Raw genomic sequence first — 23260 nt, 5'->3', positions numbered from 1 at the left:
TATCTCCTTTTCACAATGTGTTCCACAATTATTACTTATCATCACACCGGCTGGGCGTGTCTGCTCGATCAATTCTGTGACCTAACTGAAAAAATCTGGGGTTGGTGTTTAGAAACATTGGGGAGATTTGAAAAAGGCCTTGTGTTGGCTGGTTTTCAAAAAGCGACTGATGGAATTTTATTTCAGGGTGAAAATTGGGAGACTCATCCTCAGCATTGCTGCAGGATATTTGCTGCTTGTAAAAGATTGTTTGCTGTTGTGATTTTTTGTTTGCCGCGGCATGAGAGCACTGGGAGCATTCCTGGTGCAGTCAAACCCCGCTTCTGCCTGCGTTAGGATGGCTGTGCCCCTCTCTCTTGCTCACCCTCCGTGCTCACACCCGCTGTCAGCTGTGCCGAACCTGTGCCTGCATCCTCTTCCAAACCCAGCACTCCCATTCTCAGCCACTTCCGCGTTCGCTTTAACTCTCGCAAACGCATGCGCAGCCTTGATTCACCCTCTGTTTGTGTCGCCATGGGAACAAGGGAAGGAACTCCCGCACCGAACGCGCCCGCCTGCACCGGCTCCGCGCGGCCGTCCCTCGGGAATGTCCCCCCCCATTCTCTCTGTCAGGCCTGGCGCTGCCTCGGTTTTCGCTCTGGGTCGGCCCGCGCCGTCCCCGAGCCGCTGCTGGAGCCCAGCGCGATTCGGCGCTCTGCTGACGTCATCAGCGCGCGCCGCCGCGTTCCGCGCTGTGCAGCCCCGCGCCGCGTCCCGCCCGGCCCCGCGCCGCTCGGGTCTCCCCCCGCGGCCACCGCGCAGTCTGCGGACGGCTGGCTGGCGGCCACCGCCGCCCCCGACGCCGTCTGTGCCCGTGCCCGTGCGTTCGGAATGCAAGAGATCTCCGCTCCGACTTCCGGGTTTTGCTCTACCGTCTCGCGCATGCGCGCTGCCATCGCCGCAGCGACAGGAGAGTCCAGCTCTCCGTCCAGCCGCCGGCCTGGCCAGCGCCGCCGCTGCGAATTGGGAGCTATTCCCCGGCACCTGCCGGACGGTGCTTTCGCACTCTCACGGATTCCCGTCATGGAACGCATCACTGGGCGCTCCGGGCATCTGACCGCCCCATCCGCGCTCCCGCCGCCTCCTGCGTCCGCTGGTTCCCACTGCCCCCCCCCTCTCGCCTGCACCGCGGGCTGTTTTGAACTCCCCACCCGCGCAGCTGCGAGTTCTCTCCTCTCTCTCACTTTTCCCTCCGCTCTGCACTCACGACTGCCCCTCCCCCCAGGAGCCGCCGGCACCGCTGCCCCCCCACTGTGGGTTCGGACTCGGGCAGTGGCCAGTCCCTTCCCCCACCGAGGGCTGCGTCTGTGCCTAGCTTGTCTCACTGTCTGGGGATTTTCTGCAGCTGAGGAGCTTAGAAATTGAGATTTGAGGAGTCTTGAGGAACAGTGTGAACCTGGAGACATAGGATATGATGAGACACCCCCCCTCCCGATCCTCTTCGGGAGGCAATTTGCTTCCCCTGGTGAGGAAAATTGCCCCAAGCTGCTGGCTGGGCCATCTTCCTCCTTGTGCTCCCATAGGAGCCTTAGCTGTTCAGTCTAAAATGCCGCGTTGTGAAAATGACTCTTATTGTCCTTGCTGAAGGCAAAAGTTTTTGCGGCAGTCTTATCTCTCTTTTTTTTTCTTTTTCCTGTGGCTCGGTAATACAGTTGCTTATTGATCCCTTACAAAAATTTAACTCAAACAAAAGATGTACATCTGTGTGCGGGTGAGTATACTGCACCCACAATAACAAAGCTTTCATCTCATTTGAGGCTATCTCTACCAGATGGGTAAAAGTCTTGCCCTGTAGGGCTGAAAAAATTTTTGTCTGTCCTTGGGAGCATCCCTTCCCCATGTTCTTAATTTCAACCATTCTCACCAAAAGCTGAGTCACCACGAGGTCAGTCCGGAGATGGCACTGTTCATCGTCCAGCAGGTCACAGGCGAGAAATCCCAGGCGCGCTTCTGGTTTTCCTCCTCCTGGCTGTCCTCCAGACGAGCTGTCTTGGTGAAGGTCAGGTTCTTATCTTGAGCTTTCCTCTCCCTCTCCTCCCGGAATCTGCCGAGAGCATTTGTGCTCTGTTCCTCTCCCTTTCTTTATTTTTTTGTTTTTCTCTGCTGATGAAGGTTGGAGGTTGTTTGCTGTTTCTTCTTTTTCTTCTTGCTGATGCCCGCCAAGGGACGCCAATTGTCGGAATCTGTGGGTGTTGGTGATTCCGAGATTGTAGAAAGTCTCTGCCTTTCTGCCCCGTTGCCAAAGAAGAAGCCATAGTTCGTCCGTGCTGGTTTCAAGGTTGTTTATTTTTGCTTATCTATAACAAGTTCTGCTGCCCTGCCGCAGGTCTGTCCTGCAGGGCAGCGTGTGGGGCTCTGCCCCTCAGTGGGATGGTACAAACATTATATACAAGAAATTACGTGTACTATATTTACAATAATGTGCCAATATCTATCATCTACGTTGAATAGTGTGTCCCTAGCCTAAACCAATAGAAAAATGCCAACATCACCAAGAACATGGAGGTAAGGAAGAAGAAGGAGGAAGAACAGGATCAGGCCCACTTTCCTCCATCTTAGAACTCCTGACCCCCCTGTACAAAGTAAAACCCCCCTGTACATGTGTTAAAACCCCCCTGTACAATACTAAAAAATTTTACCCTCTAATTTGTGACTACTTTTACTATACCATCTAACCCTCTGTGACTGCTTGTTCCACCTTTAAAGTTGGTAATTCATTCCATGGTTCAAACTCAAGATCACAGCTGTTTTCAGCTGCTTGCCAGGGTCTAAAATGCTTCTGACCAAGGCCTGGAACCTCTAAAAATGTCTGAGGGACATTTTGAGTTCCGACAGACTGGTGAGTTTTCTTTCCCAGGGAAAAGAGCCGATGTTTGTGCACAGGGTCCTGTAGCCCTGAGCAGGCAGCTGACTGCAAAAAATCCGAACATCGAAGGATAAGTCCCAGACAGGAGCTGCCCCCACCTCATACTTGTGCTGCCCTGACAGTCCCAGTTGAGCCCTACAAACTGACATCAGGAACCTGGACTGGTGAGTTTTCTTTCCCAGGGAAAACAGCCGATGTTTGTGCCCAGCGCCCTGTTGCCCTGAGCGGGCAGCTGACTGCAAAAAATCCGAACAACAAAGGATAAGTCCCAGACAGGAGCTGCCCCCACCTCATACTTGTGCTGCCCTGACAGTCCCAGTTGAGCCCTACAAACTGACATCAGGAACCTGGACTGGTGAGTTTTCTTTCCCAGGGAAAAGAGCCGATGTTTGTGCCCAGCGCCCTGTTGCCCTGAGCGGGCAGCTGACTGCAAAAAATCCGAACATCGAAGGATAAGTCCCAGACAGGAGCTGCCCCCACCTCATACTTGTGCTGCCCTGACAGTCCCAGGGGAGCCTTAAAAACTGACATCAGGAACCTGGACTGGTGAGTTTTCTTTCCCAGGGAAAAGAGCCGATGTTTGTGCCCAGGGTCCTGTGGCCCTTAGCGGGCAGCTGACTGCAAAAAATCCGAACAACAAAGGATAAGTCCCAGACAGGAGCTGCCCCCACCTCCTACTTGTGCTGCCCTGACAGTAACAGGGGAGCCCTACAAACTGACCTCAGGAACCTGGACTGGTGAGTTTTTTTCCCAGGGAAAAGAGCCGATGTTTGTGCTCAGGGTCCTGTGGCCCTGAGCGTGCAGCTGACGGCAAAAAATCCGAACATCGAAGGATAAGACCCAGACAGGAGCTGCCCCCACCTCATACTTGTGCTGCCCTGACAGTCCCAGGGGAGCCTTAAAAACTGACATCAGGAACCTGGACTGGTGAGTTTTCTTTCCCAGGGAAAAGAGCCGATGTTTGTGCCCAGCGTCCTGTTGACCTGAGCAGGCAGCTGACTGCAAAAAAACCGAACATCGAAGGATAAGTGCCAGACAGGAGCTGCCCTCACCTCATACTTGTGCTGCCCTGACAGTCCCAGGGGAGCCCTAAGAACAGAAATCAGAAACCTGGATTGGTGAGTTTTCTTTCCCAGGGAAAAGAGCCGATGTTTGTGCCCAGGGTCCTGTGGCCCTGAGCGGGCAGCTGACTGCAAAAAATCCGAACATCGAAGGATAGGTCCGAGACAGGAGCTGCCCCCACCTCATAATTGTTCTGCCCTGACAGTCCCAGGGGAGCCTTAAAAACTGACATCAGGAACCTGGACTGGTGAGTTTTCTTTCCCAGGGAAAACCGCCGATGTTTGTGCTCAGGGTCCTGTAGCCCTGAGCGGGAAGCTGACTGCAAAAAATCCGAACGTCGAAGGATAAGTCCCAGAAAGGAGCTGCCACCATCTCATACTTGTGCTGTCCTGACAGTCCCAGGGGAGCCTTAAAAACTGACATCAGGAACCTGGACTGGTGAAGTTTTTTTCCCCGGGAAAAGAGCTGATATTTTTGCTCAGGGTCCTGTGGTCCTGAGCGGGCAGCTGACTGCAAAAATCCGAACATCGAAGGATAAGTCCCAGACAGGAGCTGCCCTCACCTCATACTTGTGCTGCCCTGAAAGTCCCAGGGGAGCCCTGCAAACTGACATCAGGAACCTGGACGGGTGAGTTTTCTTTCCCAGGGAAAACCGCCGATATTTGTGCTCAGGGTCCTGTGGTCCTGAGCGGGCAGCTGACTGCAAAAAATCCGAACATCGAAGGATAAGTCCCAGACAGGAGCTGCCCTCACCTCATACTTGGGCTGCCCTGAAAGTCCCAGGGGAGCCCTGCAAACTGACATCAGGAACCTGGACTGGTGAGTTTTCTTTCCCAGGGAAAAGAGCTGATTTTTGTGCTCAGGGTCCTGTAGCCCTGAGCGGGAAGCTGACTGCAAAAAATCCGAACATCGAAGGATAAGTCCCAGAAAGGAGCTGCCCCCACCTCATACTTGTGCTGCCCTGACAGTCCCAGGGGAGCCTTACAAACTGACATCAGGAACCTGGACTGGTGAGTTTTCTTTCCCAGGGAAAACCGCCGATGTTTGTGCTCAGGGTCCTGTGGTCCTGAGCGGGCAGCTGACTGCAAAAAATCCGAGCATCGAAGGATAAGTCCCAGAAAGGAGCTGCCCCCACCTCATACTTGTGCTGCCCCGACAGTCCCAGGGGAGCCTTACAAACTGACATCAGGAACCTGGACTGGTGAGTTTTCTTTCCCAGGGAAAAGAGCCGATGTTTGTGCTCAGGGTCCTGTAGCCCTGAACGGGCAGCTGACTGCAAAAAATCCGAACATCGAAGAATAAGTCCCAGACAGGAGCTGCCCCCACCTCATACTTGTACTGCCCTGACAGTCCCAGGGGAGCCCTAAGAACTGAAACCAGAAACCTGGACTGGTGAGTTTTCTTTCCCAGGGAAAAGAGCCGATGTTTGCGCTCAGGGTCCTGTGGCCCTGAGTGTCCAGCTGACTGCAAAAAATCCGAACATGGAAGGATAAGTCCCAGACAGGAGCTGCCACCATTTAATACATGTGCTGCCCTGAAAGTCCCAGGGGAGCCCTGCAAACTGACATCAGGAACCTGGACTGGTGAGTTTTCTTTCCCAGGGAAAAGAGCCGATGTTTGTGCACAGGGTCCTGTAGCCCTGAGCAGGCAGCTGACTGCAAAAAATCCGAACATCGAAGGATAAGTCCCAGACAGGAGCTGCCCCCACCTCATACTTGTGCTGCCCTGACAGTCCCAGGGGAGCCCTAATAACTGAAATCAGGAACCTGGACTGGTGAGTTTTCTTTCCCAGGGAAAAGAGCCGATGTTTGTGCCCAGCGCCCTGTTGCCCTGAGCGGGCAGCTGACTGCAAAAAATCCGAACAACAAAGGATAAGTCCCAGACAGGAGCTGCCCCCACCTCATACTTGTGCTGCCCTGACAGTCCCAGTTGAGCCCTACAAACTGACATCAGGAACCTGGACTGGTGATTTTTCTTTCCCAGGGAAAAGAGCCGATGTTTGTGCCCAGCGCCCTGTTGCCCTGAGCGGGCAGCTGACTGCAAAAAATCCGAACATCGAAGGATAAGTCCCAGACAGGAGCTGCCCCCACCTCATACTTGTGCTGCCCTGACAGTCCCAGGGGAGCCTTAAAAACTGACATCAGGAACCTGGACTGGTGAGTTTTCTTTCCCAGGGAAAAGAGCCGATGTTCGTGCCGAGGGTCCTGTGGCCCTTAGCGGGCAGCTGACTGCAAAAAATCCGAACAACAAAGGATAAGTCCCAGACAGGAGCTGCCCCCACCTCCTACTTGTGCTGCCCTGACAGTAACAGGGGAGCCCTACAAACTGACCTCAGGAACCTGGACTGGTGAGTTTTTTTCCCAGGGAAAAGAGCCGATGTTTGTGCTCAGGGTCCTGTGGCCCTGAGCGTGCAGCTGACGGCAAAAAATCCGAACATCGAAGGATAAGACCCAGACAGGCGCTGCCCCCACCTCATACTTGTGCTGCCCTGACAGTCCCAGGGGAGCCTTAAAAACTGACATCAGGAACCTGGACTGGTGAGTTTTCTTTCCCAGGGAAAAGAGCCGATGTTTGTGCCCAGCGTCCTGTTGACCTGAGCAGGCAGCTGACTGCAAAAAAACCGAACATCGAAGGATAAGTGCCAGACAGGAGCTGCCCTCACCTCATACTTGTGCTGCCCTGACAGTCCCAGGGGAGCCCTAAGAACAGAAATCAGAAACCTGGATTGGTGAGTTTTCTTTCCCAGGGAAAAGAGCCGATGTTTGTGCCCAGGGTCCTGTGGCCCTGAGCGGGCAGCTGACTGCAAAAAATCCGAACATCGAAGGATAAGTCCGAGACAGGAGCTGCCCCCACCTCATAATTGTTCTGCCCTGACAGTCCCAGGGGAGCCTTAAAAACTGACATCAGGAACCTGGACTGGTGAGTTTTCTTTCCCAGGGAAAACCGCCGATGTTTGTGCTCAGGGTCCTGTAGCCCTGAGCGGGAAGCTGACTGCAAAAAATCCGAACATCGAAGGATAAGTCCCAGAAAGGAGCTGCCCCCACCTCATACTTGTGCTGCCCTGACAGTCCCAGGGGAGCCTTACAAACTGACATCAGGAACCTGGACTGGTGAGTTTTCTTTCCCAGGGAAAACCGCCGATGTTTGTGCTCAGGGTCCTGTGGTCCTGAGCGGGCAGCTGACTGCAAAAAATCCGAGCATCGAAGGATAAGTCCCAGAAAGGAGCTGCCCCCACCTCATACTTGTGCTGCCCCGACAGTCCCAGGGGAGCCTTACAAACTGACATCAGGAACCTGGACTGGTGAGTTTTCTTTCCCAGGGAAAACCGCCGATGTTTGTGCTCAGGGTCCTGTAGCCCTGAGCGGGCAGCTGACTGCAAAAAATCCGAACATCGAAGGATAAGTCCCAGAAAGGAGCTGCCCCCACCTCATACTTGTGCTGCCCTGACAGTCCCAGGGGAGCCCTAAGAACTGAAACCAGAAACCTGGACTGGTGAGTTTTCTTTCCCAGGGAAAAGAGCCGATGTTTGCGCTCAGGGTCCTGTGGCCCTGAGTGTCCAGCTGACTGCAAAAAATCCGAACATGGAAGGATAAGTCCCAGACAGGAGCTGCCACCATTTAATACATGTGCTGCCCTGAAAGTCCCAGGGGAGCCCTGCAAACTGACATCAGGAACCTGGACTGGTGAGTTTTCTTTCCCAGGGAAAAGAGCCGATGTTTGTGCACAGGGTCCTGTAGCCCTGAGTAGGCAGCTGACTGCAAAAAATCCGAACATCGAAGGATAAGTCCCAGACAGGAGCTGCCCCCACCTCATACTTGTGCTGCCCTGACAGTCCCAGTTGAGCCCTACAAACTGACATCAGGAACCTGGACTGGTGAGTTTTCTTTCCCAGGGAAAAGAGCCGATGTTTGTGCCCAGCGCCCTGTTGCCCTGAGCGGGCAGCTGACTGCAAAAAATCCGAACAACAAAGGATAAGTCCCAGACAGGAGCTGCCCCCACCTCATACTTGTGCTGCCCTGACAGTCCCAGTTGAGCCCTACAAACTGACATCAGGAACCTGGACTGGTGATTTTTCTTTCCCAGGGAAAAGAGCCGATGTTTGTGCCCAGCGCCCTGTTGCCCTGAGCGGGCAGCTGACTGCAAAAAAACCGAACATCGAAGGATAAGTCCCAGAAAGGAGCTGCCCCCACCTCATACTTGTGCTGCCCTGACAGTCCCAGGGGAGCCTTACAAACTGACATCAGGAACCTGGACTGGTGAGTTTTCTTTCCCAGGGAAAACCGCCGATGTTTGTGCTCAGGGTCCTGTGGTCCTGAGCGGGCAGCTGACTGCAAAAAATCCGAGCATCGAAGGATAAGTCCCAGAAAGGAGCTGCCCCCACCTCATACTTGTGCTGCCCCGACAGTCCCAGGGGAGCCTTACAAACTGACATCAGGAACCTGGACTGGTGAGTTTTCTTTCCCAGGGAAAAGAGCCGATGTTTGTGCTCAGGGTCCTGTAGCCCTGAACGGGCAGCTGACTGCAAAAAATCCGAACATCGAAGAATAAGTCCCAGACAGGAGCTGCCCCCACCTCATACTTGTACTGCCCTGACAGTCCCAGGGGAGCCCTAAGAACTGAAACCAGAAACCTGGACTGGTGAGTTTTCTTTCCCAGGGAAAAGAGCCGATGTTTGCGCTCAGGGTCCTGTGGCCCTGAGTGTCCAGCTGACTGCAAAAAATCCGAACATGGAAGGATAAGTCCCAGACAGGAGCTGCCACCATTTAATACAAGTGCTGCCCTGAAAGTCCCAGGGGAGCCCTGCAAACTGACATCAGGAACCTGGACTGGTGAGTTTTCTTTCCCAGGGAAAAGAGCCGATGTTTGTGCACAGGGTCCTGTAGCCCTGAGCAGGCAGCTGACTGCAAAAAATCCGAACATCGAAGGATAAGTCCCAGACAGGAGCTGCCCCCACCTCATACTTGTGCTGCCCTGACAGTCCCAGTTGAGCCCTACAAACTGACATCAGGAACCTGGACTGGTGAGTTTTCTTTCCCAGGGAAAACAGCCGATGTTTGTGCCCAGCGCCCTGTTGCCCTGAGCGGGCAGCTGACTGCAAAAAATCCGAACAACAAAGGATAAGTCCCAGACAGGAGCTGCCCCCACCTCATACTTGTGCTGCCCTGACAGTCCCAGTTGAGCCCTACAAACTGACATCAGGAACCTGGACTGGTGATTTTTCTTTCCCAGGGAAAAGAGCCGATGTTTGTGCCCAGCGCCCTGTCGCCCTGAGCGGGCAGCTGACTGCAAAAAATCCGAACATCGAAGGATAAGTCCCAGACAGGAGCTGCCCCCACCTCATACTTGTGCTGCCCTGACAGTCCCAGGGGAGCCTTAAAAACTGACATCAGGAACCTGGACTGGTGAGTTTTCTTTCCCAGGGAAAAGAGCCGATGTTTGTGCCCAGGGTCCTGTGGCCCTTAGCGGGCAGCTGACTGCAAAAAATCCGAACAACAAAGGATAAGTCCCAGACAGGATCTTCCACCACCTCCTACTTGTGCTGCCCTGACAGTAACAGGGGAGCCCTACAAACTGACCTCAGGAACCTGGACTGGTGAGTTTTTTTCCCAGGGAAAAGAGCCGATGTTTGTGCTCAGGGTCCTGTGGCCCTGAGCGTGCAGCTGACGGCAAAAAATCCGAACATCGAAGGATAAGACCCAGACAGGAGCTGCCCCCACCTCATACTTGTGCTGCCCTGACAGTCCCAGGGGAGCCTTAAAAACTGACATCAGGAACCTGGACTGGTGAGTTTTCTTTCCCAGGGAAAAGAGCCGATGTTTGTGCCCAGCGTCCTGTTGACCTGAGCAGGCAGCTGACTGCAAAAAAACCGAACATCGAAGGATAAGTGCCAGACAGGAGCTGCCCTCACCTCATACTTGTGCTGCCCTGACAGTCCCAGGGGAGCCCTAAGAACAGAAATCAGAAACCTGGATTGGTGAGTTTTCTTTCCTAGGGAAAAGAGCCGATGTTTGTGCCCAGGGTCCTGTGGCCCTGAGCGGGCAGCTGACTGCAAAAAATCCGAACATCGAAGGATAAGTCCGAGACAGGAGCTGCCCCCACCTCATAATTGTTCTGCCCTGACAGTCCCAGGGGAGCCTTAAAAACTGACATCAGGAACCTGGACTGGTGAGTTTTCTTTCCCAGGGAAAAGAGCCGATGTTTGTGCTGAGGGTCCGGTGGCCCTGAGCGGGCAGCTGACTGCAAAAAATCCGAACATCGAAGGATAAGTCCCAGACAGGAGCTGCCCTCACCTCATACTTGTGCTGCCCTGAAAGTCCCAGGGGAGCCCTGCAAACTGACATCAGGAACCGGGACGGGTGAGTTTTCTTTCCCAGGGAAAACCGCCGATGTTTGTGCTCAGGGTCCTGTGGTCCTGAGCGGGCAGCTGACTGCAAAAAATCCGAACATCGAAGGATAAGTCCCAGACAGGAGCTGCCACCATTTAATACTTGGGCTGCCCTGAAAGTCCCAGGGGAGCCCTGCAAACTGACATCAGGAACCTGGACTGGTGAGTTTTCTTTCCCAGGGAAAAGAGCCGATGTTTGTGCTCAGGGTCCTGTAGCCCTGAGCAGGCAGCTGACTGCAAAAAATCCGAACATCGAAGGATAAGTCCCAGACAGGAGCTGCCCCCACCTCATACTTGTGCTGCCCTGACAGTCCCAGGGGAGCCCTACAAACTGACATCAGGAACCTGGACTGGTGATTTTTCTTTCCCAGGGAAAAGAGCCGATGTTTGTGCCCAGCGCCCTGTTGCCCTGAGCGGGCAGCTGACTGCAAAAAATCCGAACATCGAAGGATAAGTCCCAGACAGGAGCTGCCCCCACCTCATACTTGTGCTGCCCTGACAGTCCCAGGGGAGCCTTAAAAACTGACATCAGGAACCTGGACTGGTGAGTTTTCTTTCCCAGGGAAAAGAGCCGATGTTTGTGCCCAGCGTCCTGTTGCCCTGAGCGTGCAGCTGACTGCAAAAAATCCGAACATCGAAGAATAAGTGCCAGACAGGAGCTGCCCTCACCTCATACTTGTGCTGCCCTGAAAGTCCCAGGGGAGCCCTGCAAACTGACATCAGGAACCTGGACTGGTGAGTTTTCTTTCCCAGGGAAAAGAGCCGATGTTTGTGCTCAGGGTCCTGTGGCCCTGAGCGTGCAGCTAAATGAAAAAAATCCGAACATGGAAGGATAACTCCCAGACAGGATCTGCGACCACCTCATACTTGTGCTGTCCTGACAGTCCCAGGGGAGCCTTAAAAACTGACATCAGGAACCTGGACTGGTGAGTTTTCTTTCCCAGGGAAAAGAGCTGATGTTTGTGCCCAGCGTCCTGTTGCCCTGAGCGGGCAGCTGACTGCAAAAAATCCGAACATCGAAGGATAAGTCCGAGACAGGATCTGCCGCCACCTCATACTTGTGCTGCCCTGAAAGTCCCAGGGGAGCCCTGCAAACTGACATCTGGAACCTGGACTGGTGATTTTCCTTTCCCATGGTAAACAGCCAGTGTTTACGCTCCAAGTCCTGTGGCCCTCAGTGGGCAGCTGACGGCAAAAAATCCGAACAACAAAGGATAAGTCCCAGACAGGAGCTGCCCCCACCTCATACTTGTGCTGCCCTGACAGTCCCAGGGGAGCCCTAAAAACTGACATCAGGAACCTGGACTGGTGAGTTTTCTTTTCCAGGGAAAAGAGCCGATGTTTGTGCCCAGGGTCCTGTGGCCCTTAGCGGGCAGCTGACTGCAAAAAATCCGAACATCAAAGGATAAGTCCCAGACAGCAGCTGCCCCCACCTCATATTGTGCTGCCCTGACAGTAACAGGGGAGCCCTACAAACTGACCTCAGGAACCTGGACTGGTGAGTTTTCTTTCCCAGGGAAAAGAGCTGATGTTTGTGCCCAGCGCCCTGTTGCCCTGAGCGGGCAGCTGACTGCAAAAAATCCGAACATCGAAGGATAATCCCAGACAGGAGCTGCCCCCACCTCCTACTTGTGCTGCCCTGAAAGTCCCAGGGGAGCCCTACAAACTGACATCAGGAACCTGGACTGGTGATTTTTCTTTCCCAGGGAAAAGAGCCGATGTTTGTGCTCAGGGTCCTGTAGCCCTGAGCGTGCAGCTGACTGCAAAAAATCCGAGCATCGAAGGATAAGTCCCAGACAGGAGCTGCCCCCACCTCATACTTGTGCTGCCCTGACAGTCCCAGGGGAGCCTTACAAACTGACATCAGGAACCTGGACTGGTGAGTTTTCTTTCCCAGGAAAAAGAGCCAATGTTTGTGCCCAGCGTCCTGTTGCCCTGAGCGGGCAGCTGACTGCAAAAAATCCGAACATCGAAGGATAAGTCCCAGACAGGAGCTGCCACCATCTCATACTTGTGCTGTCCTGACAGTCCCAGGGGAGCCTTAAAAACTGACATCAGGAACCTGGACTGGTGAAGTTTTTTTCCCCGGGAAAAGAGCTGATATTTGTGCTCAGGGTCCTGTGGCCCTGAGCGGGCAGCTGACTACCAAAACTCCGAACATCGAAGGATAAGTCCAGGACAGGAGCAGCCCCCACCTAATACCTATGCTGCCCTGACAGTCCCAGGGGAGCCCTACAAACTGACATCAGGAACCTGGACTGGTGAGTTTTCTTTCCCAGGGAAAAGAGCCGATGTTTGTGCTCAGGGTCCTGTGGTCCTGAGCGGGCAGCTGACTGCAAAAAATCTGAACATCGAAGGATAAGTCCCAGACAGGAGCTGCCCTCACCTCATACTTGTGCTGCCCTGAAAGTCCCAGGGGAGCCCTGCAAACTGACATCAGGAACCGGGACGGGTGAGTTTTCTTTCCCAGGGAAAACCGCCGATGTTTGTGCTCAGGGTCCTGTGGTCCTGAGCGGGCAGCTGACTGCAAAAAATCTGAACATCGAAGGATAAGTCCCAGACAGGAGCTGCCCTCACCTCATACTTGGGCTGCCCTGAAAGTCCCAGGGGAGCCCTGCAAACTGACATCAGGAACCTGGACTGGTGAGTTTTCTTTCCCAGGGAAAAGAGCCGATTTTTGTGCTCAGGGTCCTGTAGCCCTGAGCGGGAAGCTGACTGCAAAAAATCCGAACATCGAAGGATAAGTCCCAGAAAGGAGCTGCCCCCACCTCATACTTGTGCTGCCCTGACAGTCCCAGGGGAGCCTTACAAACTGACATCAGGAACCTGGACTGGTGAGTTTTCTTTCCCAGGGAAAAGAGCCGATGTTTGTGCTCAGGGTCCTGTAGCCCTGAACGGGCAGCTGACTGCAAAAAATCCGAACATCGAAGAATAAGTCCCAGACAGGAGCTGCCCCCACCTCATACTTGTACTGCCCTGACAGTCCCAGGGGAGCCCTAAGAACTGAAACCAGAAACCTGGACTGGTGAGTTTTCTTTCCCAGGGAAAAGAGCCGATGTTTGCGCTCAGGGTCCTGTTGCCCTGAGCGTCCAGCTGACTGCAAAAAATCCGAACATGGAAGGATAAGTCCCAGACAGGAGCTGCCACCATTTAATACATGTGCTGCCCTGAAAGTCCCAGGGGAGCCCTGCAAACTGACATCAGGAACCTGGACTGGTGAGTTTTCTTTCCCAGGGAAAAGAGCCGATGTTTGTGCTCAGGGTCCTGTAGCCCTGAGCAGGCAGCTGACTGCAAAAAATCCGAACATCGAAGGATAAGTCCCAGACAGGAGCTGCCCTCACCTCATACTTGGGCTGCCCTGAAAGTCCCAGGGGAGCCCTGCAAACTGACATCAGGAACCTGGACTGGTGAGTTTTCTTTCCCAGGGAAAAGAGCCGATTTTGCTGCTCAGGGTCCTGTAGCCCTGAGCGGGAAGCTGACTGCAAAAAATCCGAACATCGAAGGATAAGTCCCAGAAAGGAGCTGCCCCCACCTCATACTTGTGCTGCCCTGACAGTCCCAGGGGAGCCTTACAAACTGACATCAGGAACCTGGACTGGTGAGTTTTCTTTCCCAGGGAAAAGAGCCGATGTTTGTGCCCAGGGTCCTGTGGCCCTTAGCGGGCAGCTGACTGCAAAAAATCCGAACAACAAAGGATAAGTCCCAGACAGGAGCTGCCCCCACCTCCTACTTGTGCTGCCCTGACAGTAACAGGGGAGCCCTACAAACTGACCTCAGGAACCTGGACTGGTGAGTTTTTTTCCCAGGGAAAAGAGCCGATGTTTGTGCTCAGGGTCCTGTGGCCCTGAGCGTGCAGCTGACGGCAAAAAATCCGAACATCGAAGGATAAGACCCAGACAGGAGCTGCCCCCCCCTCATACTTGTGCTGCCCTGACAGTCCCGGGGGAGCCTTAAAAACTGACATCAGGAACCTGGACTGGTGAGTTTTCTTTCCCAGGGAAAAGAGCCGATGTTTGTGCCCAGCGTCCTGTTGACCTGAGCAGGCAGCTGACTGCAAAAAAACCGAACATCGAAGGATAAGTGCCAGACAGGAGCTGCCCTCACCTCATACTTGTGCTGCCCTGACAGTCCCAGGGGAGCCCTAAGAACAGAAATCAGAAACCTGGATTGGTGAGTTTTCTTTCCCAGGGAAAAGAGCCGATGTTTGTGCCCAGGGTCCTGTGGCCCTGAGCGGGCAGCTGACTGCAAAAAATCCGAACATCGAAGGATAAGTCCGAGACAGGAGCTGCCCCCACCTCATAATTGTTCTGCCCTGACAGTCCCAGGGGAGCCTTAAAAACTGACATCAGGAACCTGGACTGGTGAGTTTTCTTTCCCAGGGAAAACCGCCGATGTTTGTGCTCAGGGTCCTGTAGCCCTGAGCGGGAAGCTGACTGCAAAAAATCCGAACATCGAAGGATAAGTCCCAGAAAGGAGCTGCCCCCACCTCATACTTGTGCTGCCCTGACAGTCCCAGGGGAGCCTTACAAACTGACATCAGGAACCTGGACTGGTGAGTTTTCTTTCCCAGGGAAAAGAGCCGATGTTTGTGCTCAGGGTCCTGTGGTCCTGAGCGGGCAGCTGACTGCAAAAAATCCGAGCATCGAAGAATAAGTCCCAGACAGGAGCTGCCCCCACCTCATACTTGTACTGCCCTGACAGTCCCAGGGGAGCCCTAAGAACTGAAACCAGAAACCTGGACTGGTGAGTTTTCTTTCCCAGGGAAAAGAGCCGATGTTTGCGCTCAGGGTCCTGTGGCCCTGAGTGTCCAGCTGACTGCAAAAAATCCGAACATGGAAGGATAAGTCCCAGACAGGAGCTGCCACCATTTAATACATGTGCCGCCCTGAAAGTCCCAGGGGAGCCCTGCAAACTGACATCAGGAACCTGGACTGGTGAGTTTTCTTTCCCAGGGAAAAGAGCCGATGTTTGTGCACAGGGTCCTGTAGCCCTGAGCAGGCAGCTGACTGCAAAAAATCCGAACATCGAAGGATAAGTCCCAGACAGGAGCTGCCCCCACCTCATACTTGTGCTGCCCTGACAGTCCCAGTTGAGCCCTACAAACTGACATCAGGAACCTGGACTGGTGAGTTTTCTTTCCCAGGGAAAAGAGCCGATGTTTGTGCCCAGGGTCCTGTGGCCCTTAGCGGGCAGCTGACTGCAAAAAATCCGAACAACAAAGGATAAGTCCCAGACAGGAGCTGCCCCCACCTCCTACTTGTGCTGCCCTGACAGTAACAGGGGAGCCCTACAAACTGACCTCAGGAACCTGGACTGGTGAGTTTTTTTCCCAGGGAAAAGAGCCGATGTTTGTGCTCAGGGTCCTGTGGCCCTGAGCGTGCAGCTGACGGCAAAAAATCCGAACATCGAAGGATAAGACCCAGACAGGAGCTGCCCCCACCTCATACTTGTGCTGCCCTGACAGTCCCAGGGGAGCCTTAAAAACTGACATCAGGAACCTGGACTGGTGAGTTTTCTTTCCCAGGGAAAAGAGCCGATGTTTGTGCCCAGCGTCCTGTTGACCTGAGCAGGCAGCTGACTGCAAAAAAACCGAACATCGAAGGATAAGTGCCAGACAGGAGCTGCCCTCACCTCATACTTGTGCTGCCCTGACAGTCCCAGGGGAGCCCTAAGAACAGAAATCAGAAACCTGGATTGGTGAGTTTTCTTTCCCAGGGAAAAGAGCCGATGTTTGTGCCCAGGGTCCTGTGGCCCTGAGCGGGCAGCTGACTGCAAAAAATCCGAACATCGAAGGATAGGTCCGAGACAGGAGCTGCCCCCACCTCATAATTGTTCTGCCCTGACAGTCCCAGGGGAGCCTTAAAAACTGACATCAGGAACCTGGACTGGTGAGTTTTCTTTCCCAGGGAAAACCGCCGATGTTTGTGCTCAGGGTCCTGTAGCCCTGAGCGGGAAGCTGACTGCAAAAAATCCGAACATCGAAGGATAAGTCCCAGAAAGGAGCTGCCCCCACCTCATACTTGTGCTGCCCTGACAGTCCCAGGGGAGCCTTACAAACTGACATCAGGAACCTGGACTGGTGAGTTTTCTTTCCCAGGGAAAAGAGCCGATGTTTGTGCACAGGGTCCTGTAGCCCTGAGTAGGCAGCTGACTGCAAAAAAACCGAACATCGAAGGATAAGTCCCAGAAAGGAGCTGCCCCCACCTCATACTTGTGCTGCCCTGACAGTCCCAGGGGAGCCTTACAAACTGACATCAGGAACCTGGACTGGTGAGTTTTCTTTCCCAGGGAAAACCGCCGATGTTTGTGCTCAGGGTCCTGTGGTCCTGAGCGGGCAGCTGACTGCAAAAAATCCGAGCATCGAAGGATAAGTCCCAGAAAGGAGCTGCCCCCACCTCATACTTGTGCTGCCCCGACAGTCCCAGGGGAGCCTTACAAACTGACATCAGGAACCTGGACTGGTGAGTTTTCTTTCCCAGGGAAAAGAGCCGATGTTTGTGCTCAGGGTCCTGTAGCCCTGAACGGGCAGCTGACTGCAAAAAATCCGAACATCGAAGAATAAGTCCCAGACAGGAGCTGCCCCCACCTCATACTTGTACTGCCCTGACAGTCCCAGGGGAGCCCTAAGAACTGAAACCAGAAACCTGGACTGGTGAGTTTTCTTTCCCAGGGAAAAGAGCCGATGTTTGCGCTCAGGGTCCTGTGGCCCTGAGTGTCCAGCTGACTGCAAAAAATCCGAACATGGAAGGATAAGTCCCAGACAGGAGCTGCCACCATTTAATACAAGTGCTGCCCTGAAAGTCCCAGGGGAGCCCTGCAAACTGACATCAGGAACCTGGACTGGTGAGTTTTCTTTCCCAGGGAAAAGAGCCGATGTTTGTGCACAGGGTCCTGTAGCCCTGAGCAGGCAGCTGACTGCAAAAAATCCGAACATCGAAGGATAAGTCCCAGACAGGAGCTGCCCCCACCTCATACTTGTGCTGCCCTGACAGTCCCAGTTGAGCCCTACAAACTGACATCAGGAACCTGGACTGGTGAGTTTTCTTTCCCAGGGAAAACAGCCGATGTTTGTGCCCAGCGCCCTGTTGCCCTGAGCGGGCAGCTGACTGCAAAAAATCCGAACAACAAAGGATAAGTCCCAGACAGGAGCTGCCCCCACCTCATACTTGTGCTGCCCTGACAGTCCCAGTTGAGCCCTACAAACTGACATCAGGAACCTGGACTGGTGATTTTTCTTTCCCAGGGAAAAGAGCCGATGTTTGTGCCCAGCGCCCTGTCGCCCTGAGCGGGCAGCTGACTGCAAAAAATCCGAACATCGAAGGATAAGTCCCAGACAGGAGCTGCCCCCACCTCATACTTGTGCTGCCCTGACAGTCCCAGGGGAGCCTTAAAAACTGACATCAGGAACCTGGACTGGTGAGTTTTCTTTCCCAGGGAAAAGAGCCGATGTTTGTGCCCAGGGTCCTGTGGCCCTTAGCGGGCAGCTGACTGCAAAAAATCCGAACAACAAAGGATAAGTCCCAGACAGGATCTTCCACCACCTCCTACTTGTGCTGCCCTGACAGTAACAGGGGAGCCCTACAAACTGACCTCAGGAACCTGGACTGGTGAGTTTTTTTCCCAGGGAAAAGAGCCGATGTTTGTGCTCAGGGTCCTGTGGCCCTGAGCGTGCAGCTGACGGCAAAAAATCCGAACATCGAAGGATAAGACCCAGACAGGAGCTGCCCCCACCTCATACTTGTGCTGCCCTGACAGTCCCAGGGGAGCCTTAAAAACTGACATCAGGAACCTGGACTGGTGAGTTTTCTTTCCCAGGGAAAAGAGCCGATGTTTGTGCCCAGCGTCCTGTTGACCTGAGCAGGCAGCTGACTGCAAAAAAACCGAACATCGAAGGATAAGTGCCAGACAGGAGCTGCCCTCACCTCATACTTGTGCTGCCCTGACAGTCCCAGGGGAGCCCTAAGAACAGAAATCAGAAACCTGGATTGGTGAGTTTTCTTTCCCAGGGAAAAGAGCCGATGTTTGTGCCCAGGGTCCTGTGGCCCTGAGCGGGCAGCTGACTGCAAAAAATCCGAACATCGAAGGATAAGTCCGAGACAGGAGCTGCCCCCACCTCATAATTGTTCTGCCCTGACAGTCCCAGGGGAGCCTTAAAAACTGACATCAGGAACCTGGACTGGTGAGTTTTCTTTCCCAGGGAAAAGAGCCGATGTTTGTGCTGAGGGTCCGGTGGCCCTGAGCGGGCAGCTGACTGCAAAAAATCCGAACATCGAAGGATAAGTCCCAGACAGGAGCTGCCCTCACCTCATACTTGTGCTGCCCTGAAAGTCCCAGGGGAGCCCTGCAAACTGACATCAGGAACCGGGACGGGTGAGTTTTCTTTCCCAGGGAAAACCGCCGATGTTTGTGCTCAGGGTCCTGTGGTCCTGAGCGGGCAGCTGACTGCAAAAAATCCGAACATCGAAGGATAAGTCCCAGACAGGAGCTGCCACCATTTAATACTTGGGCTGCCCTGAAAGTCCCAGGGGAGCCCTGCAAACTGACATCAGGAACCTGGACTGGTGAGTTTTCTTTCCCAGGGAAAAGAGCCGATGTTTGTGCTCAGGGTCCTGTAGCCCTGAGCAGGCAGCTGACTGCAAAAAATCCGAACATCGAAGGATAAGTCCCAGACAGGAGCTGCCCCCACCTCATACTTGTGCTGCCCTGACAGTCCCAGGGGAGCCCTACAAACTGACATCAGGAACCTGGACTGGTGATTTTTCTTTCCCAGGGAAAAGAGCCGATGTTTGTGCCCAGCGCCCTGTTGCCCTGAGCGGGCAGCTGACTGCAAAAAATCCGAACATCGAAGGATAAGTCCCAGACAGGAGCTGCCCCCACCTCATACTTGTGCTGCCCTGACAGTCCCAGGGGAGCCTTAAAAACTGACATCAGGAACCTGGACTGGTGAGTTTTCTTTCCCAGGGAAAAGAGCCGATGTTTGTGCCCAGCGTCCTGTTGCCCTGAGCGTGCAGCTGACTGCAAAAAATCCGAACATCGAAGAATAAGTGCCAGACAGGAGCTGCCCTCACCTCATACTTGTGCTGCCCTGAAAGTCCCAGGGGAGCCCTGCAAACTGACATCAGGAACCTGGACTGGTGAGTTTTCTTTCCCAGGGAAAAGAGCCGATGTTTGTGCTCAGGGTCCTGTGGCCCTGAGCGTGCAGCTAAATGAAAAAAATCCGAACATGGAAGGATAACTCCCAGACAGGATCTGCGACCACCTCATACTTGTGCTGTCCTGACAGTCCCAGGGGAGCCTTAAAAACTGACATCAGGAACCTGGACTGGTGAGTTTTCTTTCCCAGGGAAAAGAGCTGATGTTTGTGCCCAGCGTCCTGTTGCCCTGAGCGGGCAGCTGACTGGAAAAAATCTGAACATCGAAGGATAAGTCCGAGACAGGATCTGCCGCCACCTCATACTTGTGCTGCCCTGAAAGTCCCAGGGGAGCCCTGCAAACTGACATCTGGAACCTGGACTGGTGATTTTCCTTTCCCATGGTAAAGAGCCAGTTTTTACGCTCCAAGTCCTGTGGCCCTCAGTGGGCAGCTGACGGCAAAAAATCCGAACAACAAAGGATAAGTCCCAGACAGGAGCTGCCCCCACCTCATACTTGTGCTGCCCTGACAGTCCCAGGGGAGCCCTAAAAACTGACATCAGGAACCTGGACTGGTGAGTTTTCTTTTCCAGGGAAAAGAGCCGATGTTTGTGCCCAGGGTCCTGTGGCCCTTAGCGGGCAGCTGACTGCAAAAAATCCGAACATCAAAGGATAAGTCCCAGACAGCAGCTGCCCCCACCTCATATTGTGCTGCCCTGACAGTAACAGGGGAGCCCTACAAACTGACCTCAGGAACCTGGACTGGTGAGTTTTCTTTCCCAGGGAAAAGAGCTGATGTTTGTGCCCAGCGCCCTGTTGCCCTGAGCGGGCAGCTGACTGCAAAAAATCCGAACATCGAAGGATAATCCCAGACAGGAGCTGCCCCCACCTCCTACTTGTGCTGCCCTGAAAGTCCCAGGGGAGCCCTACAAACTGACATCAGGAACCTGGACTGGTGATTTTTCTTTCCCAGGGAAAAGAGCCGATGTTTGTGCTCAGGGTCCTGTAGCCCTGAGCGTGCAGCTGACTGCAAAAAATCCGAGCATCGAAGGATAAGTCCCAGACAGGAGCTGCCCCCACCTCATACTTGTGCTGCCCTGACAGTCCCAGGGGAGCCTTACAAACTGACATCAGGAACCTGGACTGGTGAGTTTTCTTTCCCAGGAAAAAGAGCCAATGTTTGTGCCCAGCGTCCTGTTGCCCTGAGCGGGCAGCTGACTGCAAAAAATCCGAACATCGAAGGATAAGTCCCAGACAGGAGCTGCCACCATCTCATACTTGTGCTGTCCTGACAGTCCCAGGGGAGCCTTAAAAACTGACATCAGGAACCTGGACTGGTGAAGTTTTTTTCCCCGGGAAAAGAGCTGATATTTGTGCTCAGGGTCCTGTGGCCCTGAGCGGGCAGCTGACTACCAAAACTCCGAACATCGAAGGATAAGTCCAGGACAGGAGCAGCCCCCACCTAATACCTATGCTGCCCTGACAGTCCCAGGGGAGCCCTACAAACTGACATCAGGAACCTGGACTGGTGAGTTTTCTTTCCCAGGGAAAAGAGCCGATGTTTGTGCTCAGGGTCCTGTGGTCCTGAGCGGGCAGCTGACTGCAAAAAATCTGAACATCGAAGGATAAGTCCCAGACAGGAGCTGCCCTCACCTCATACTTGTGCTGCCCTGAAAGTCCCAGGGGAGCCCTGCAAACTGACATCAGGAACCGGGACGGGTGAGTTTTCTTTCCCAGGGAAAACCGCCGATGTTTGTGCTCAGGGTCCTGTGGTCCTGAGCGGGCAGCTGACTGCAAAAAATCTGAACATCGAAGGATAAGTCCCAGAAAGGAGCTGCCCCCACCTCATACTTGTGCTGCCCTGACAGTCCCAGGGGAGCCTTACAAACTGACATCAGGAACCTGGACTGGTGAGTTTTCTTTCCCAGGGAAAAGAGCCGATGTTTGTGCTCAGGGTCCTGTAGCCCTGAACGGGCAGCTGACTGAAAAAAATCCGAACATCGAAGAATAAGTCCCAGACAGGAGCTGCCCCCACCTCATACTTGTACTGCCCTGACAGTCCCAGGGGAGCCCTAAGAACTGAAACCAGAAACCTGGACTGGTGAGTTTTCTTTCCCAGGGAAAAGAGCCGATGTTTGCGCTCAGGGTCCTGTTGCCCTGAGCGTCCAGCTGACTGCAAAAAATCCGAACATGGAAGGATAAGTCCCAGACAGGAGCTGCCACCATTTAATACATGTGCTGCCCTGAAAGTCCCAGGGGAGCCCTGCAAACTGACATCAGGAACCTGGACTGGTGAGTTTTCTTTCCCAGGGAAAAGAGCCGATGTTTGTGCTCAGGGTCCTGTAGCCCTGAGCAGGCAGCTGACTGCAAAAAATCCGAACATCGAAGGATAAGTCCCAGACAGGAGCTGCCCTCACCTCATACTTGGGCTGCCCTGAAAGTCCCAGGGGAGCCCTGCAAACTGACATCAGGAACCTGGACTGGTGAGTTTTCTTTCCCAGGGAAAAGAGCCGATTTTGCTGCTCAGGGTCCTGTAGCCCTGAGCGGGAAGCTGACTGCAAAAAATCCGAACATCGAAGGATAAGTCCCAGAAAGGAGCTGCCCCCACCTCATACTTGTGCTGCCCTGACAGTCCCAGGGGAGCCTTACAAACTGACATCAGGAACCTGGACTGGTGAGTTTTCTTTCCCAGGGAAAACCGCCGATGTTTGTGCTCAGGGTCCTGTAGCCCTGAACGGGCAGCTGACTGCAAAAAATCCGAACATCGAAGAATAAGTCCCAGACAGGAGCTGCCCCCACCTCATACTTGTACTGCCCTGACAGTCCCAGGGGAGCCCTAAGAACTGAAACCAGAAACCTGGAGTGGTGAGTTTTCTTTCCCAGGGAAAAGAGCCGATGTTTGCGCTCAGGGTCCTGTGGCCCTGAGCGTCCAGCTGACTGCAAAAAATCCGAACATGGAAGGATAAGTCCCAGACAGGAGCTGCCACCATTTAATACATGTGCTGCCCTGAAAGTCCCAGGGGAGCCCTGCAAACTGACATCAGGAACCTGGACTGGTGAGTTTTCTTTCCCAGGGAAAAGAGCCGATGTTTGTGCTCAGGGTCCTGTAGCCCTGAGCAGGCAGCTGACTGCAAAAAATCCGAACATCGAAGGATAAGTCCCAGACAGGAGCTGCCCCCACCTCATACTTGTGCTGCCCTGACAGTCCCAGGGGAGCCCTACAAACTGACATCAGGAACCTGGACTGGTGATTTTTCTTTCCCAGGGAAAAGAGCCGATGTTTGTGCCCAGCGCCCTGTTGCCCTGAGCGGGCAGCTGACTGCAAAAAATCCGAACAACAAAGGATAAGTCCCAGACAGGAGCTGCCCCCACCTCATACTTGTGCTGCCCTGACAGTCCCAGTTGAGCCCTACAAACTGACATCAGGAACGTGGACTGGTGATTTTTCTTTCCCAGGGAAAAGAGCCGATGTTTGTGCCCAGCGCCCTGTTGCCCTGAGCGGGCAGCTGACTGCAAAAAATCCGAACATCGAAGGATAAGTCCCAGACAGGAGCTGCTCCCACCTCATACTTGTGCTGCCCTGACAGTCCCAGGGGAGCCTTAAAAACTGACATCAGGAACCTGGACTGGTGAGTTTTCTTTCCCAGGGAAAAGAGCCGATGTTTGTGCCCAGCGTCCTGTTGCCCTGAGCGTGCAGCTGACTGCAAAGAATCCGAACATCGAAGAATAAGTGCCAGACAGGAGCTGCCCTCACCTCATACTTGTGCTGCCCTGAA

This window comes from Taeniopygia guttata, chromosome W (assembly GCF_048771995.1).
Source record: "Taeniopygia guttata chromosome W, bTaeGut7.mat, whole genome shotgun sequence".
NCBI classification, from domain to species: domain Eukaryota; kingdom Metazoa; phylum Chordata; class Aves; order Passeriformes; family Estrildidae; genus Taeniopygia; species Taeniopygia guttata.
This window is presented reverse-complemented; position numbering follows the sequence as displayed.